We start from the raw sequence: 18226 nt of genomic DNA, 5'->3' as shown, positions 1-18226 counted from the left end.
AATGCTGCATCGTTGCAAGTTCTTCAGTTTGTTGGACGATCCTGCAAAGAGGAAATGCAATGTTGGACTGTCATGGAGAAATCCATGTGTTACATTGGGCCGTTGAGGATAGGATAGGAGAAATTCATTATTATTATTTTTGTTTTATTTTGTTCGCAGAAATTAAGTCTCTTTCTGAAATGCTAAAAGGAAATTCTGAAAATTCCCTGAAGGGGAATATTTTCGAACTTGTTTGACATTTTGAAAAACAACAGTATTACACCAGGAAAGAACATTTCTATCCACCCAAGTCATTGAAGCGCTCTCGCTAAGTAATGGAAAGGCCATGGAAAAGTCATAGATTTACACCAAGGCTGCATTGTCAGCCCAGTTCCCACGCCCGTTGGTTGCATCAGATTGGAAGTGGTAGGATTTTGTTTACATGGTCAACACCTCATACTTGTGAGGTATACTTTAATGTGCAGAGATGCCCGTCGGGAGAGAGTTTTGATGAGACTGACGTTGGTGGAAAAAGACCAGTTAATTACCATCAGCCCTGCTCTCTCTGAACTCCTCTTCCCCGAGGAATGTCAGTCATGTTGAGCAAAACCAGCTACGTTTGCCCCCTCCTTTCAACTCATCCATCCCTGCTCTACAGCAGCTATGTCTGATGTGGGTTTTTGAAGGCTGATAGACATATTTTCTTAACGTAACATAAAATTTTTTTCCCCCAAAACTACATTTAGATGATGGTCGATCCTTAGTTTCTTGATCACAGAGGGCCACTACTGGAGTTTTAAACATTTATTTGCTTTTTGAATATTGGATCTAGATACATGGGCCACATAAGAATCCGTGGCTTCAGTCCAGACATCGATCATTATTGCCACTGGTTCAGCTTCAATCTTTACTTTGGTATAAAACTCAGTCGCTCATTTCTTGGTGAAGTGCTGTCTACTTGATATCTTATACCTCTGCTCAGCATATTTGTTATGTTGCGAAAGGCATTGCTTTCAACTACACTGTAAGGACTTAACTATGAAACGGGCTATAGATGCCGTGATTAACTTGAACCTTGCCAATTTTAGGCTTAGTCATAGCTGGAAGAAGTTTTAAGAACTGTGTCTTTGGTGTTCTTGCTTGTGCTAGCTGTGTTAGCACTTGCATCCACAGATTCTTCATCGACCGCATAGGTGTCACCATGACATCTCAGCAGGTTAGTGTTCAGATTTGTCGTGCTACCGCTGTATTTAATCGCTGTTCTGCACACTTTACAAATGGCCAGACTTTTGTCCAATTCTCCAATTCTGTCTTCTAAACTTTAGATTTTGTGCACTGTAAACTTTGTTTATGATGGTGTTGCTGCCTAAGAAAATTACATTACATTAGCATTAGTCTTGTAAAGGTCGCCATGGAAATCTCATGCGATTGGAAAGGTCATATTTAGCAGCGAAAACCCGGTTAATCGGTTTATAATTTTAGAACCAGCAACCAACTGGTCCATGTTACATTTAAATCAACTCAGAAGTCCACCAATCGATGTAGTCGTATCTTTTAAGTTCAAACTGATTTGCGGTTTGTACCAATGAATCTTTACACCCCTAAAAAACAGACTTTGATAAACATCAGTAGAGTCGTTGGAGCCCAACTGGAGTGGAGTGTGGTTGTGTTTGACATCTTCGAATTATGAAAATTAAGTCAGTGAGAAGCAGGTGAGTGTTCAGTCAACCTTCTCTGGGGAAATAAAGGGATATCATCACACTTGTTGCAAGGTAATGCTACTTTATAAATCCTTGATAAATAGTTTTCCTAGAGAGAGAAAAGAGAGCGGAAGGAGGTGAGATACAAGGGGAGAAAGGGGAAGCAAAAAGTAGGTACAGAAGATAAAGATCCAAACAAATGGTTAGAGACATTATAGAAGTTTTTTCTTTAATGCTCACATATTGGGTTTTTGGTAGGTGTATCTTAGATTTGTCAGCCCTCCGTCTTTTTCCCATTTCCCCCTCTTCAGCTCTCCCCAAACATATCTCTGTAAACAAAGAAATTCCTCCACCAACATGGATCCATTTAGGCTCCACTTCATTTCGGAGCCGGTCCGTCTCTGTGGCCTTGATCAGAGCGTACTGATAGAGCCAAATTCAACATTTCCTGTCAGACTGTTAAACAAACTGCAGCAGCTCTGTTCAATCCCACATTTTATCTCTCCCCTCACTTGTTCCCCACTCACCACCTCCGCTTTGTTTTGCTTCCGTCCCTGTGTTCTCCATTTCATCTCCTCTTTATTCCTCAAATCTGAAATTGGATGTATTTTCATATTTATGTGACAAATTACTGCAGCTACTGTGTCTGTAAGGCACATTTATGACATTTATTTTTTACAAAAGTTGTTGAATTACTTATTTGGTAACACTGCATCACGCAATTTGACTGTACGCCAGTCTGTGATTATGCTTTTAAAATACTGACTAGGCATCGAACCTCAATACTTACACTGTATGGCACTAAATCAGGTTAAAGTATACAACTGTGTGATCTTCAGCCCTGAATAGTGTCTCAGGCTAAAGCCCCAATAACCTCCACCAATAGTATGTTGGCGCAATCCAGGGCAGAAATGGTCCTCAGAACATTCACCTTATACCTCAGTTTAATGAGAGTCACATCCCCTGTTAAAATTACGGCCTTGCTTCTACTAACTTATTCATGCATATTATAGTAAAGGCCTAATCTGTTTAGTATCGGTTCTTTAATAAACTCATAATTAATCAAAGTAAATTAAATGAAAGCCAAAGTATTGGTCTCCTATATCATTCTTAGAGAAAAGCCATCACCCCTCTGAGCTGACACAGTACAGTACAGTTTAGAGAAGGATTTTGCCCTGCATGCCTTTGGCCTCACAAACAAACTGATTAACTCTGTGTGTGTGTGTGTGTGTGTGTGTGTGTGTGTGTGTGTGTGTGTCCGTCCCTCCTCTGATCTGGTGACACAAAGCAGAAGTGGTCTGGTCTGCTTTGCTTCCAACAGATGAGGAGAGAGGAGATAAAGGGATGGAGGGAGATGGGATGAACACAGAGAGGTGGTGTGTTGTGGTTGGGAAATGGGTCAAGAGGAAGTTGAGGTTGTGTGTTTAAATGTGTGTATTTGTGCGTGTATGTGTGTACGTGATGTTTCACAGCTGAGACCGTGTTGTCGGTCAGTGTGGGAATTTGCTCCGTGTGTGTGTGTGTGTGTGTGTGGACGGTGCATAACTTAATTCCACAGGGAAGCCAAAGCAACAGCGCCTCTGTTTCCTGTCCTAATTGCTTAAAATCCTACACAAATAAGCCTTCACTCACACACACACAAATGCACACATCTACACAGTCATTTACACATTTTAAAATCCTATGTTTAAAAAGGACTTATGCAGATGGTTTAAGCATTTGCATGGTTTTAACATTCATTATCTATTTTTGACAGAATAGCTCATTTATGTTTTTCACAGTACAGTACATTTTTCCTTCTGTCTTCCTCTATCCCTTGATTACCTTTTCTTTCCTCCTCTCTACTTCCCTCCTCTTTCCCTCACAAACCATGCCTCTGTGCAGAATTTCGCTTATATTGTACCATCTTTACCTTTGGTTTGTCCCAGCGTCTTATATTCATCTCTCTGGTTAAAGGAGGGCTGGGCAATAGGGCGGACATTCATTCACAATTTCACTCATTTCTGTCTCTACAGAATGCAACAACACTAAAACCTGACAGAAATATCATCACGACCTCCTGCAAGATAGTGTCGCATAAAATGGCAGTGATTACTCGAAAATTAACTAGTCAATAATCAACTAAGTCTGATGATTGTTCAATCTTTACGTCTCTACTGCGTACTTCCTGAAGTGAAACACTAGCTACTGTGGGGTTATAAGTAAAAACTTCACTCCACTTGTGATTGTGTTGATGAGCAACATCTCGACTCTTAAAGCTACATTAAGAAAATTCTCCCCACTGGGGGGCAGAAAGACTGCAAGACAGCCGAAACGCAGTCCTGATGTGTCATTGCGTTATTTTAATGTTGTGGATTAAGTGCTAGCAAATAACTCATTAATGTTGAGTGTTCACCCTCCTTTTACAGTAGTAGCTGCCAGATGTTCCACTTTCCTCAACCAGAGCTGTGAACTGAAAGAAGCGGAGAAGCTTTTGGTGATTTAAGAGACTAAATGGAGTTCAGCCATCACTTATGTTATTATTTCCACCTGTGCTTTTCATACCGTCACACATCAAAATGTCTGCTGTGAAAAAGGCCCGTCGGCTGTCACGAGGTTTGTTGACCTGAATATGATTCACACCTGTGTAGCTAAGCATTTGGCCACGGAAACATGATTCACTCGTGGCATTTGTCACTAAAGACTGCTGCTAAGTGTGTGAAAGCAAGAATGTGTGTGAAATTGGCAATTATTTGTCTTTAAGTGTGAGTTCAGTGGGCTGAAGGAAGCTTGGGATCTGATTTTATGCTGAAGTTGTTTTTTAGTGAATGAATTCTGTGAAATCCTTTTTGTTTGGATTTGTAATTTAATGAAGGTTTGCATAAAACATCACCTCAAACGACTCTCACTGTGCATCACATATCACAGCCACAAGGATGGCATCATCGGCAAACAGAGTAAATGTCACCTCAGTTTGAATGAGCAGCACATTCTCCAGGCCTCAGTTTAACGTCCAGTTCATTAAAGTTATTTGACAGTGTACTTGTTTCCTTACGAAAAATGCTAAATAAGTCAGTTCTAGCTCCTCTTGAGAATATCCTGCCTTTTTCTTCTTTTTTTTATTTTTTTTATTGGAAATTGAATATTTGGTTTTATGGGTTTTGGACTATTGTTCAGACAGAACAAAATACTCAGAAATGTTTTTTTTTATTGTTTTCTGTTTTTATTGACTGCACAGTTTTGCAGTTAATCAAGAATATAGTTGCTGGGGTGTTTTAGTCCCCCTTTTAGAATTTAATGTAAGAGCAATGGGGGCATTTTAAAGTGTTTCTTAATGTACAGTGTTAGTCAACAATTATTTATTTCTGAGTGCAGTTAAATTATAGTGTATTATGAATCATTCATTAATATGTGTGTGTGTGTGCACTCTAAGCAGCAATACATATCAAAGCAACGCTGTGAGCTGAGGGTGATGCTTTGATTCACAGCTTGCAGTGTGTTTAAAGTCTGTATGTAGGGTCAGTCCTCAAAACGTGAACACAGCTCTGTCTCCAGGACGAGATGAACTGAATTTTAAGTTCCCCACATCCACTGACTGACCACTGGCTGCCTTCTGGCTTTGAGTTTTGGAGGCAGTGGAGAGACAATTCGTTCAAACATGGAATTTCTTTAAAACAATTTTAAATTGCCAAAACAATGACTCTATCCAAAACTATCCCACTGTCTATGACTTTGTTTTAATATTTGACATTTTATTTACGTTTGACTGTCTGTCTCTGGCACAGTGTGCGTTTTATATTCAAATGCACTAAAATAAAGTGTTGTTAAATTGTTGTTGGAGCATGAACTCCAGTTGTGGGTACGTGTGTATGTTGGTGAGAGAAAGTGTGTTTGGGGGCTTTGTCTTGGCTACTGTTGTTCGACTGTCTCTCTTGGCACATGACATATGACTCATGGTGTGCGTGTGTGCGATAGACAGACAGTGTGTGTAAGTGTGTGAGAGGTGTGTGTGTCTGGTGTGTGTCCTTTTTCCGGGCATAGAGGTCAGACAGCGAGCAGAGGGCGTCCCTGCCTGCAATCTGGACCCGCTGTGTGCCTGTCCTCTGTCTGCCCCATTTTTATATACGTTAAGCCAAAAATGGAAATCTGGATTTATACCACTCCTGCTAGTGTAAATCATAATAATAACATCGGTTTTTTGTCAAAAGAAGTTTCAAATAGTTCCCCCTTTAAATCAAAATAATATGCAATTGTGTGTACCTTTTCATGCCACAATGATTCAGTCAGTCGTAGGTTCATACTGAAGAGAAGAGTGAAAGAGACAGAAGGGAGGTCAGTGGAGGGCGAGCTGAGAACAGAATTCACAATAACCAACTGGAAAAAAGGAATAAAACTCATGGAAATGTTTCAGACAGTTTGAGATCTGTCTGTCCTTGGACGAGGAAAAGACAAAAAAGGGCCCCCCAAAAGTTAACGTTGTCTATCAGATTACTGTCTTCTTAATGGACTTAGAAAGCAGCTCTCTACAAAAGCGCATTGGTTCTATGACATGAAAACCTCCGTCCTCATAGTGAACCTCTTGATTATTATTACATGATCGCCTGATTGTGAATGTTTGAGCTGAGGGTGGTCATTTTGCACAGGTGCCATAATCGAGGGGATTTTAAGCCAGTGTGGTCGCACAAATAGAATGAGGCACGTTTCCATCAGCAGGGTTGAGGCAAATGTCTCCAGCTGCCCACCTGAGGTTCCAACCATTCGCAATTATTTGTATGACAATTGCTCCAACTATCACTGTGGGCGTAATGGATCATTTAGCCACTGCTGATTGGTTAGGGCATTATAACCCCCCCCTCCCTCGAGGAGAAAATGGGGAACATGAAGCAGTTCAGTGTGATGGTCACTTTTAATTGTCTTTTGTATCTCAAACAGAGCTTGGAAGCGGAGAAGTAAAATAATTTAATTGGAGCTGGGAAGTGTGGCTTTGATTGGTTCTTTTTTTAAAATATCTCCCGTCGGACTGATTCAGGTTTTACCACCATCTCCACACTCTTACGACGTAAATCCTGCTGATTAAAGCTTCACAAGTAAACAAGGTGGACCGGATCTGTCTGTTTTTTAGTGAACCATATCTGTTTTTACCTCCTTGAATTTAATCCATTCCTTTGGGTTATTTCTACTCTAGTTTCTTTTATTCTTTATGTCATCTTCAGTCTGTCTAGGATTTAAAACTAGGCTCTTTTTTCTTATCATAATAAGATAACTGCACTATAATTGTCAAGTGAGCGGTGTGGTCGGTCCCTAAAGCCCACATGATGAATATTTATTGTTTTTTACGGTTTTCAAGCTACTTCCTGATGATGGAAGGAAACATTGTGTCGACTGATGCTTCGCCATCTGGATGTTTAGATGTTGGATGTTAGATGCTAGGACATATGGACTCACACTTGCGCGAAGCACACGCACACACGCGCACTCACACACACATACACAAACACACACACACAGGAGTCTGCTCTACTATCCAGAAGCATATGGTTCTTTGAGATAGAGTGGAGACAGACTGGGCCATTCTGTTGGATAGCACAGAGGGCCTCAACATTGTTAGAAGTGCTGCCAAACAAACTTCACCACACACACACACACACACACACACACACACACACACACACACACACACACACACACAGTCTCGGCTCACTAGCTGCTTTGCCACTTGTTTCAATGCAAAGTGAAAGGCGACATTCATTTGTGTTTCTGCAGGAGAGGTGAGCAGCGTCTTCATCCGAGTTTAACGGTGTGAAATGAAAATGAAGATACCTGCGAACTGTATCACCGGAGGCTTATTCAGCAACATTTGGGCCGTGGCGGGCCTTTGTTCGTTATGCACATGGAGTGTCTGCCTCTTTTTGTCTGTTTGGTTGTCTCATTATGAAGATTACTCCCCAAATTGATTTTTCCTTTATCTCCTCAGTTAAAAAATCCCTTTTATTTTAAAGCCTGGCGAGCCTATAAGCATTAATGTTAGGCTAAAGTGAGGCTCTCTGTTCGTATTATCACAAATTAAATTGTCTTAAGTTTAATTTTTGCCCTGATGAAAGGTTCTCTATAAACTCAGGCAGAGCTCCAGCTTTTTGTCATTATTCCAGCTAGTAATATGCTTTTTACTCTGATAGATAACACAAGATTTCTGGCATTTCAATTCATTGTGTTCAACGTTGCCATCACTTTAATCCACAGGCTTTTTCATAGCAGATTCCATAGCAGTGGGAGCAGATTTAAATTTGGTGGACCAAAATTTGCACCAATATTCACAGTATCACCTTCAATGCATTGTGTGGATTAAAGGGATTTGAAAGTACTACCCTCCAAATATATGTAATCCCTATGATACTTTAATGAGGGGATGACCAGTGAATTAATAGGCCTTGTTATTACTTTTATAATATATATATATATATATATATATATATATATATATATATATATATATATATATATATATATATATATATATATATATATATATATATATATAAATAATTACTTTTTATTTACTTACCATTTTAGTGTGTTAGCATGCTAGCATTTGCTCATGAGCATTAAACACAAAGTATAGCTTAAGCTATTGGAAATGTCGTTCCTCCTACATCTTTTTGATTTATTGTGACTTAAACATCCCTTTTTAATTGCTTTGCTGCATTTTGAAAAAGCACAAGTGTTTTACAGACAATTAACCAAGTTTTACAGCCAGAATCCTATTGTTTTTAAGTGTTACGGAGCCCTACCCTGTCAACGCCGCCTTCACACACAGCCACGACAACAGCACATAATCATCAAGAGCTGAGAAATGTCTTGATTATTACGTTTTGGTGCCAGTGTTAATGTGGGTAAAATGGAAAACACAAAAATGCAGCAAATTCTGGATTGTTGCTCTTAAATTCCTGCAATATTTGCCTCCACTGAAACATGATACAGCGTGTCTGTGGGCTGATCAGTAACAATATGTCACCAGGTTTTGACCTGTAATGCGAGTGCAACCCTCAGGCCAGTCATTGATTCCTTCAGGTTTCAGCAAATCCAAGCTGGGTTTTGAGATGTCGGGTGACCTACTGGTCCCAGCTACAAATCCTAAATCTTACTCAAACTGATCTTTATAACTTCAGTGTATGCTTTTGTGCTTCTTTTAGGAGAGTGAGGTGGTTGATGTCATCAGAGATTAACAGGCCTGAACACTGACCAGGTAAGGAAGGGTTACTCCTTACTTGCTCTGACTTTTATTTTGAAATCTCATTTTCTTTAAAAGTTGCTGTTTTCTGTCTTGTCTTTTTTTTTTCCCTTTCCCAACAAAGCACTTTCTCTTTCACCTTTTTCACACAATATTCATCTCATTGTTCAGACTTCCCCGCCCTCTTCTGCTGTCATTAGACAGCATTGAAAGTTGCCATGAATGCCATTGGCTGTTTATTCTTGCCTGTGTGTGCTGGGCCAGGAGGTGGGTTAAGGGGTTAATTGGAGGCTTCAGGCCGTTTTTTAGAAATGAATTCTTGCTGAGACCCTGCTGCCCCTCCATACAAACTCTCTTCTCACATATCAGCCCATTACTGACGCTTTACACACACCACCTTCTCACATAACATATTGCTTTTCTTCTTCTATTTGAACTCCATGAACTAGGAGCAGCTTTGATACACAGTCACAAACATACTTTGTATTATTATAATACTCTAGTGAGATGCTTGCTGTGGGCAAAAGTGCAGATTTAAAGACAAATGAACAGGAAGTTGGAGGAAGTTTTAACCATAAAAATGTCCATAGTCTCCAAAAAACATCCTCATTACATGGTCTAAAACTCACACAGGGACTATAATTGATGCTGGATGGGGATTTAGGAAGTTAAGCTTCAGGTTATGTGAATGTCAACCTAAAGTGGATAAGGGATTACAATAAGGCCTTTGTTTATACACAAACACACATTAGAGGTCTGCAGGCCAGACTCACCAGAGCCTCAGCATGTCCCAACCTGAACTTGTCTTGCATCCATATTTTCGACTGCCACACATTTTTAATTTCCACTCTGACCCCACAGGAGCCGAGAACAGGGTGACAATAACAAGCTTTTCCTGTTGGCCTGGCGACAGTTGTTTTGGCTACAGAGTTTTTCTCAGTCAGCCAGCCTAATGGCGCTTTCCCATTACAGTTTTAGCACTACTCGCCTCTACTCGACTCGACTCGACTCTGTTTGGGTCGTTTTCCATTACAATTGCGTACCACCTCAACGTGAGTGTTTGGTTTACATGTAGCCATTTACCTTGTTCACAGAAATGGTAAAAATGCACGGTTGCTGTTGCCAGGGTTTTAAAAATGGTGGGTTTGATTCTTGTGAACAAGTCGCTCTCATGACTCGTCCAGTGACGTCACTCCCTGGCCAATCAGTGGCCTGCAGTCTGGTGATGTCACATTTTCGGCTCGACTCAGCTCGCCTGGAACCCCGGCCGAGTAGGTACTAAAAGTACCAGGTACTGTCACCTAATGGAAAACCCTAAAGGTCGAGTCAAGCCGAGTAGGTGCTAGTGGAAAAGCGCCACAAGTCAGTTTCAGTGTACAGGTGCCTGCCTATACGTATAGAATACATTTAAAATGGGGGAAAGTACCAACTGCCCATATACAAAAAAAAAAAAAAAACTTTTTATTGGATGTTTCTATTGACTAAAAGAAACCATTTGGTTTGCTGAATATATTCTTTACATTTTCGTGCAGAGACTGTTATCCCATGGCCTCATTGTCCTCTATGGGAGGAAAGGCTTTTGTAACTCGGACCACACCCAGCATCACAGCTGGGTGTGGTCAGGTTTTAGTCTGCTGGGCTCGTGACCACACCCAGCTTTGATGTATCTCGGTACATTGTGCTACACAGTACATCACTGCTCTAAAGGGTGTGGGGAAAACATGTCTAGTTTGCGGGGCAAGACACTTCATTAGACTGGGTGGTGTTGCTCTTTAAGCCATATGAAGATTTATGCATCATGTTCATCACATTCCTCCAAAACTGAACCTGACATTTCTCCCTAAATTTTTGTTTCAAAAGTGCTCTGTGCTTGAAGGACTTTTGACTTCGCAACATGAGGAAGAGATGTGTTGCTTTTTGACCCTGATGCAGTTGTGATGGCTACTGAATTTCTCCCAGATTAAGCCATTCACACTCATCCTCACTGTACAGAGGCTATACTACTACTATACTATATACTATTTTTGCACATAAATTGTTGAAGATCATTCTGAGGAGTTACTTTTTTCCCTCTTTTTGGGATTATTATATTCAATTCTTTTATGCCAGGCAGCCCTTTCTTGGATGAAGTCATTTGGCAGTGCACTAATGGCCTTTTTTTAATTTTTTTTTTTATTTTTACATTTTTATGTATTCTTTATGTGCAGAGACATTAAACTGCCATAATGCTGAATGCCACATTTGACTCCATTTGAGTTTTGGTCTGTTATCCTGAAATAGACGGGCCCATCTTTGGTTGTTGTCGTTCTGTCTGGTTATTTTCCAGCATGTGAAGACTACGATGTACACATATGAAGACAGAGTATGCATAGATTACCCATCACAGTAATGGTGGTAATGTAAGGTCTCCATTACTGCCTGCAGTGAGGCGGCAGAACTATCGCGGCCATTTAAGGTTTTTTCTTTCTCAGTTCACAATCCCAAATGAGTAAATATTGTTTTTTGTCTCAGAGTTTCAGAGAATCAATCCAGCTTTGTGGGAAAAGATCGTTAAATATTTCAAAAATAGTTTATATTAAAGTTGAAAGTGTCAATTAGTGAAGTGATTTATCAGCAGTTTCAGTCCAGATCTTTTGCTGTGGCCCTTCAGAAACTCATGCTGGACCAAAATGAATCCTTCCAGTGTGACCGGTTGATTTGAATGGCCGTCTGATCTGAATGACTAGTTTCTATGATGTGCCTCTGTCCGCTCGCAGTCTGCCAACTCAAATTAAAGCGTGTCACAACTGTTTGTGTGTGTGTGTGTGTGTGTGTGTGTCTGATTGTGTGCCTTTCCTTCATTTTCCCTTCTGTCTTCCATCCATCTATGTTTCCTTCTTGCCTCCATGTTTTCAATATCTCCATTCCCCATTTCCCGAATAGTTCTTGTTCCTATAAACTCCTTCATTTTCCCAGAGCTTGTACCTTGTCACTCCCTCAAATCTTATGAAAGCAAATACAAGGGTCTGTGTCTGAGTGTGGGTTTTAAGATATCAGTTTCTCAGGGTCAAATCATTCATCCCTCTCTCGTATTTGAGGTCTACCAACTACGACTGATAAGTCCTGCTCAGCTCAGTTTTATTGTTTTTATTTTTTTTGTTTTTTTTCGCCGGTTGGCTTTGATTTTCACTGTCAGCAGTGTTTGAATGTCTGTCCTCCTGAACAAATACTGCAAACCACATTCACATAAGCTTTTTTTGTTCATTTGTTCCCTAACCTCAAGTGCAATTACAAAATTGAAATTGAATCGTAAAACTATACCAAAAATCAAATTATAGAATAGAAGGAATGTTGACACGAGATTTCAGGCTTGGATTTGTGTGAGACTAAAGTTACAAAAATGAGGACTTGACACTTGACTTGGTCCTGACTGCTTTTCAAGTTGAAAGGACTAGGATATGGAAAAAACAGCCTATTGAAACGAAAGGCCAACACATGACTTCCCCTTTGCTTATGAAGACCTGTGGCTTGACTCTGGTGAACTTGGATGGTGAACTAGACTTGAGAAATGCTTTGACAGACTTGATATTTGTCTTCTCTCAATTTACTTAGGACTTGAGACTTTACCTGGGACTGGTCTGACTTTGGAATTTGACTAGACTCGATATTTCATTTGGACTTGTGTCTTTACTAACTCTTTACTAACTTTGAGACTGTTGGTGACGAGACACGATACTCAACACTGACATGGCTCAATTTGGCCTGAGATCAATTTGGCAGACGTGATACCTGACTTGTTTGAACTAACTTAACACTTGACGTGAGACTTGTTACAAGACTTTGGGCTTTGACTTGAGACTTGTCTCTAATGACTGATGTCCCAGAATAGTTGCTGATTAAGTTTCCTTCAATTGACTGGATTGATCAAATCAACTTTCAGCTCTCCTTGAGACTTGCCTTGAACTCGCCCACAGTGAGACTTGAAACTTGGACATACATCATTAGATTTGGCACTCGAGACTTGTTCTGGAATCACTTTTACTTTTTAGGCTTGAGACTTTCTTTGAATTTGTCCCAACTGACTTGAGATTTGTTTCGACAAGACTTGACGTATTTGATTTTTTTTTATTTTTATGTGTGTCTGCTTCACAATAAAAGCCACCCTTTGTTTTTCCAGTTGAATGCTTTTAATGGAAACAGCAGCAGGAAATGTTGGGTTAGCATCAGGAGTACCTCAATGCAGCTCTGATTGGAGAGTGAACAGTAGACAGTGACGCAGCTATCAGTAAGATAAACAGCATGCACCTATTTCCTGTGAATTCCTCGGTGTAAAAGCAGTTTGAATCCAGCACAGGAATGGCGGACTCCACCACTACTAATGAAAACTCCTATATAGAGAGGCAGTTACAGAATGTCAATACGCTGAATGATATGAGTAGTATCAGAAACTGGTTTAATTTCATTAAAATCTCAAGGATTCTAACTTCACACACTTCATGTATGTATGTATTATACTACATTGTATTGTCGCTAATCAGCTTACATATACATAGATAATTATATGTCTGTGATAAGCTAATACCAGCCATGACGTCAATGCAAACCACCTCTAAGTGCAATATTGCCATAAAGCTGTCCTGCTCATTGATTTGCAACACTCTCTGCAGCAGACAGACACAATTACACCTCAATGTAAATGATATCAGAAAATCTCTACGGTGGCCAGTCTAGTCTTCATCTTTAGTTTACTCTCATGCGCATTCACTGAATTGATTTAATTTATTTGGACTCATAACTATTTAACAGCTTCATTAAATAAGAATAACAGCATAGACACTCACCGAGCAACATTGTTTATTCTTTAAATATTGAACATCAGTTCAAAACAGGAGCTGTCAGCAGATTCAGTCCAGAAAAATATCAATACTGATCTTCTCAAAGCCACATCAGTCAAACTCTAGTGAATGATTAATGTCACCACAGGTTCAGTTTTCTGTGTGGAAGATGTTTGAATATCGTAGAGAGCTTTCACCACGCTTTCTCTTTTTCACTTTCCTATTACTCTTCTTCATCACTTCATCACTTTCCTCGTCACGTCTGCCGCCGCCGCCGCTGCTGCTGCTGCTGCTGGAGTCTACGCATGATTCAGACATGATTTGTGTGTGTATTTGGCTGTCTGACTGCTGTGTTTGGATTTAGTCCCAGAATTGTATAACTGCATGAAATGTGAGGTGCCTAGGTTTGACTGGACTCCATTTTTGTCTCCACACAGTCACACACACACACACACACACACACAGATGGCAAACATCTCCTCAGACCAGCCAAAACTCAGCATGTGTCCGTCTTTGTCATTATAAGCTATATGACTAGAATCAGCTCATTAATCCATAGGTCTTGGACATCTGGATAACGATTAATGCACTGTGGAGGAGCACTTCACAAAAAAAAAAAAAAATTATGGAAATAAAAAACACATTTAAAAGTGATGGAAGAAAGCCAGGAAGGATGAAAGCAGCAAAAAAGAGGGAAAAAATGCAGAAAAGATCAAAAATGGAAAGAAAAGGAGGGAAAACTTAGTGAGAAGGAGGGAGAAAGAGACTTAGAAGGCAAAGTTGATGACTTGGAGCAGACTTTTATCAGCTGCCAACTGGTACTGTGGTGTGTTTATGTGTGTGTGGTGTGATTGAATAGTTTCAGGATCGTTGCCAGTGTTTTCGTGTGCTCTCAGTGTGTGTGTGTGTGTGTGTGTGTGTGTTTGGAGGGCGTGGGTGAATGGATGCTCATGTGTGGGTTTGACTATTTTCTTTTCTGAGTTGGCCAGCAGAGTGTGGCTTCTGTCTCTTCACCCTGCTGAAAGGCTTTATACTCTTTCTTTTAGCTTCCCCAAGTTGCACTGGGATTGGACCAAAGAAGAAGAAAAGTCGGTCTGCCCTTTTGTTTTGCCTCCATTGCTGTATTGTTTTTGCAGTGAACTTCCACAGATGTGTGCTTTTTCTCACTCTTTTCCTGTCGTGGCAGCTGCTGCTTGTCATGCTTGCTTTCTGGTCCTCTGTTCTGTTGTTACTAACATAATATCTGGTTGACGTTTTGTCATTTGCTCTGACTGACACTGGGCTCTGCAAAGTTTCCTTCAGAAAACCTTTTCCAGCACCTGATTTGTGTTCTCAGTAATGGTAGTGACTGTCATGATATGTATTCAGATTCTTGCTTTGTAACATACCATACTGTGTCTGAACATCTTAGAAACCATTTAAATCTGTTCAGGTGATTAATCAGGCCTTGAGTCCCTCTCAAATTACCTTTCAAAACATGACCATTCTGAATGAATCCGTACAATGCCTGTACGGCTGTAGGAAGGCTCTGCTCAAGCTCTCACACTTATACACATTCATGCCGGGAAGCCTTCTAGTACCATACTGTCAGATCTGTGGGCCACAGAGGAGCTCCACTGGAGCAGTCTAGGGAACGGGCCCTGCTCAAGGACACCCCAGGGGCAAGAGCCAGTCCTTCTAACTTTCACCACACAGGATTTGTCTTGCTAATCCAGGGACTAAAATGGTGACCTTCTGGTTTTCTATAGCCATCAGGCCAACACCACATCTATGTTTGGTCCGTGGCGAAACTTGTTAAATAAGCATAATCAAATGCTGCATCTCATCCATCCATCCATGTTCGTCCCTTGCTTATCCGGTCACGGTTGCAGCAGGCAGCAATGCTTTTCAGCTCCTCCTGGAGGATCCCGAAGTGTTCCCAGGCCAAAATCAACAACTCAAGCTCCACTTACAAGCCTGTTCTGGGCTTTTTTTTACCACGTGTCATCATCTTCCTGGGCCGATTGTGTCTGTGTGTTGTCATCACAGTAAATGGGCCCTGAGTAAAGGTTTTTTGCCAAATTTTGCTGTTGAACACCAGTTGCTTTGGCATCTTTTGATTAAGTTTTATGTAATGTTGGCTACCTAGCTACTTGCATTGTAACCTCTCTTTAAATGAAGCTGACAGAAAATACCCAAACTGGGAAGTGGGATTGTATCTCTGTTTAGTTTTTCTGTGCTGGAAAAAAAAACACCTATTGTGTTTTGTGTTTCCTCACTTTAGATTTAAGCTTCTTTGAGTGCTTTTCCACTGAGTTAATGTAGCAAAAAGAGCTGAGACGCTCCCCCATCACAGCAAGTGTGTTCTTGTCTCACACAGCTTATTTCAAAGAAACTTGAAACATAAAAGTCATCACATACAGCGCCTGAATTATCTGTTGTGTTACAGCAGTGAGCTATACACACCAGCACAGCATAGATGTTGTTTGCTACTTAGCTCATATTTGACTTGCAGGGATGCATCAGTCAGTATTAATTATCACTTTATCATTAATGCCCATTAGTGCCCACAGTAGTATGGACAGAGTGCTGGCTTTCTGCTGCTAGTCCCTCACTTTTTGTTTTTCCTGACTTTAATTGAAATTTATTTGAGCTGCTGCATCTTTTCTCCCCCCTCATTTTCTTCTTTTTGTTTTCTGCCAAGCACTGGCCCGTGGTCAGCCTGTGCGCACCCCAAGGCGTTGATTTTTTTTCTTTTTGGATGTCATTGAATCTATTTGTGGGCCACTTGTGCACGAGATCCACAGCAGCGCCTTGTTGTTACCCAGCAAGAGTCAAGAGTTTCTCTCCTTTGATTCCTTTTTGATCACAGAAGTAGCTGAATCAGGAATACCTGCAGCTCATTTTTATTATACATGAACTTTGAAATGCTGCAGTCTGGGAGAGAAGAAGTGAAAAGTGTAGAGGAGGAGGGAGGAGGGAAAGTACTGAAGCAGGCTCCCTAAGCTGTCTGCTACATTTAAGCTTTTATGGACAACAGCGGGGATCCTCCCTGCCTCTGATGGCTTTAACAGCTTACTTCACTGCTCTCCACAGCCTCATTCTCTATTATTCTCTTCATTTCTTACTTTCTAAAATTGACTCTACTGAATGTGTGCGTGTGTGTGGGTATGCTCCATAGCAACAGGTTCAGGTTTAATGTCTTTCACATATGGCCGAGATCTCTGTGGAGCTTTACAGACTTATAGTGATGCAGTAAATGACAAGTGTCCCTTTTCCTGCTTCGCTCACACCTCTTGTTGTGAGTGTATCTTTAGTCTTTATTTAGTCTGTGGAATTGGACCATGCCTTTACATTTAAGAAACCTTGTAAACAAACTTAATTGTCTTTTAAAACGGAATGTAATTATCAGACTGGACATTTACAGAAGGTGTCTTCTTTCACTGTTGTTTCTGTTGACTTAAAAAGGGAAAATGGTATTACACAGATACCTAGAACAAATGAGCTTCTGCTGTTGAAAGCCGTGAGATGTGGCTTCACTTACTAACTTTGATATTACCTTGCCTTATAGGGTTTTTTTTTCTGTTTTTCCAACACATATAATCCAGGCTCCATCAGCAGACGATGTAGATACATTTCAGTTTTTCACTTTTGAAATGTAGCAGCGATGAAAAACAGGACTATGCCCATAGCCCACTGAGGGTAGTTCAAGTCACTTGGAAGCCCCCGCTCATAAAATGTGATTGTTTTGTGCAAGGAAAAGAAAAGAAAGTCTTGATTTCCAGTCTCTCTTTATTCCTTTGGGACTCATTAAACTGTGTTTGTGCACATTATCTTTTGTCAATTTGTTTGTGGTCACACAGTGTGGAAGGCTTCCAAATATGGACTGCCTCTCTCCCCTGGGTATCGCCTTAGATGTTTGATCGACAGGTCTTTAATTAGCTCGTTAGGCCTCAGAGATGGGCTGACCTTTGTATACTGGGCAGTGTGAGGAGTATTAGAGATTGTTGTCACAGAGCACATGTTATGAGTTGATCTGATTTGGATTGATTTTACTTTTTAGAATAACAACCAGAAAATTTCAACATGTCACCTGGGGAGTTAAAGATGGCAGCTTGCTTGTTTTAGTGTCACTATTGCAAAACGAACCGTGACAGTGTGATGCAGGTATTGAATCATCCTGAAGGAGTTCGTTTTGCAACAATGACTCTCGCTCGCTGTACATTATCCTGCTTATTTCACACTAAAGAAATCAATAATTTGACACACACACTCACACGCACACACACACACACACATAGCGTAGAACTAAGGATGTTGCATTGACTTCCATTCATTGTGGACAGTCTAACCCAACCCTAAGCTTAAATGTTCTGTGTACAATATCTCAGCATCTCAGACCAAAACAAATGTGCACGCGAATGCGTCCACTGACAGACAGCATCTCTTAGCTTCTGTGCTACTTTGTTAGCTCAGTAGTTTTGCCGAGTCTGTCGCTGGACAGCGGCTCTGTCTCGTTTTTCGGCTTGGTTTCGCTGTGCTACAGG

The 18226-nt window shown here is 40.6% G+C and overlaps 1 protein-coding gene across 1 annotated transcript in view; it reads left to right on the top strand.

Annotated features, from left to right (window-relative positions):
• The window catches only part of LOC139221550 (plexin-B2-like), a 166959-nt gene that overhangs the window by 56059 nt on the left and 92674 nt on the right, over positions 1–18226 (top strand). Inside the window, exon 3 of the mRNA XM_070853452.1 lies at positions 8849–8901. The gene's annotated coding sequence lies outside the window, so the exon portion shown is untranslated. The remainder of the gene's footprint in view (positions 1–8848; positions 8902–18226) is intronic.

The sequence above is a fragment of the Pempheris klunzingeri genome, chromosome 22, assembly GCF_042242105.1.
Source record: "Pempheris klunzingeri isolate RE-2024b chromosome 22, fPemKlu1.hap1, whole genome shotgun sequence".
Classification (NCBI taxonomy): Eukaryota; Metazoa; Chordata; class Actinopteri; order Acropomatiformes; family Pempheridae; genus Pempheris; species Pempheris klunzingeri.
This window is presented reverse-complemented; position numbering and strand designations above follow the sequence as displayed.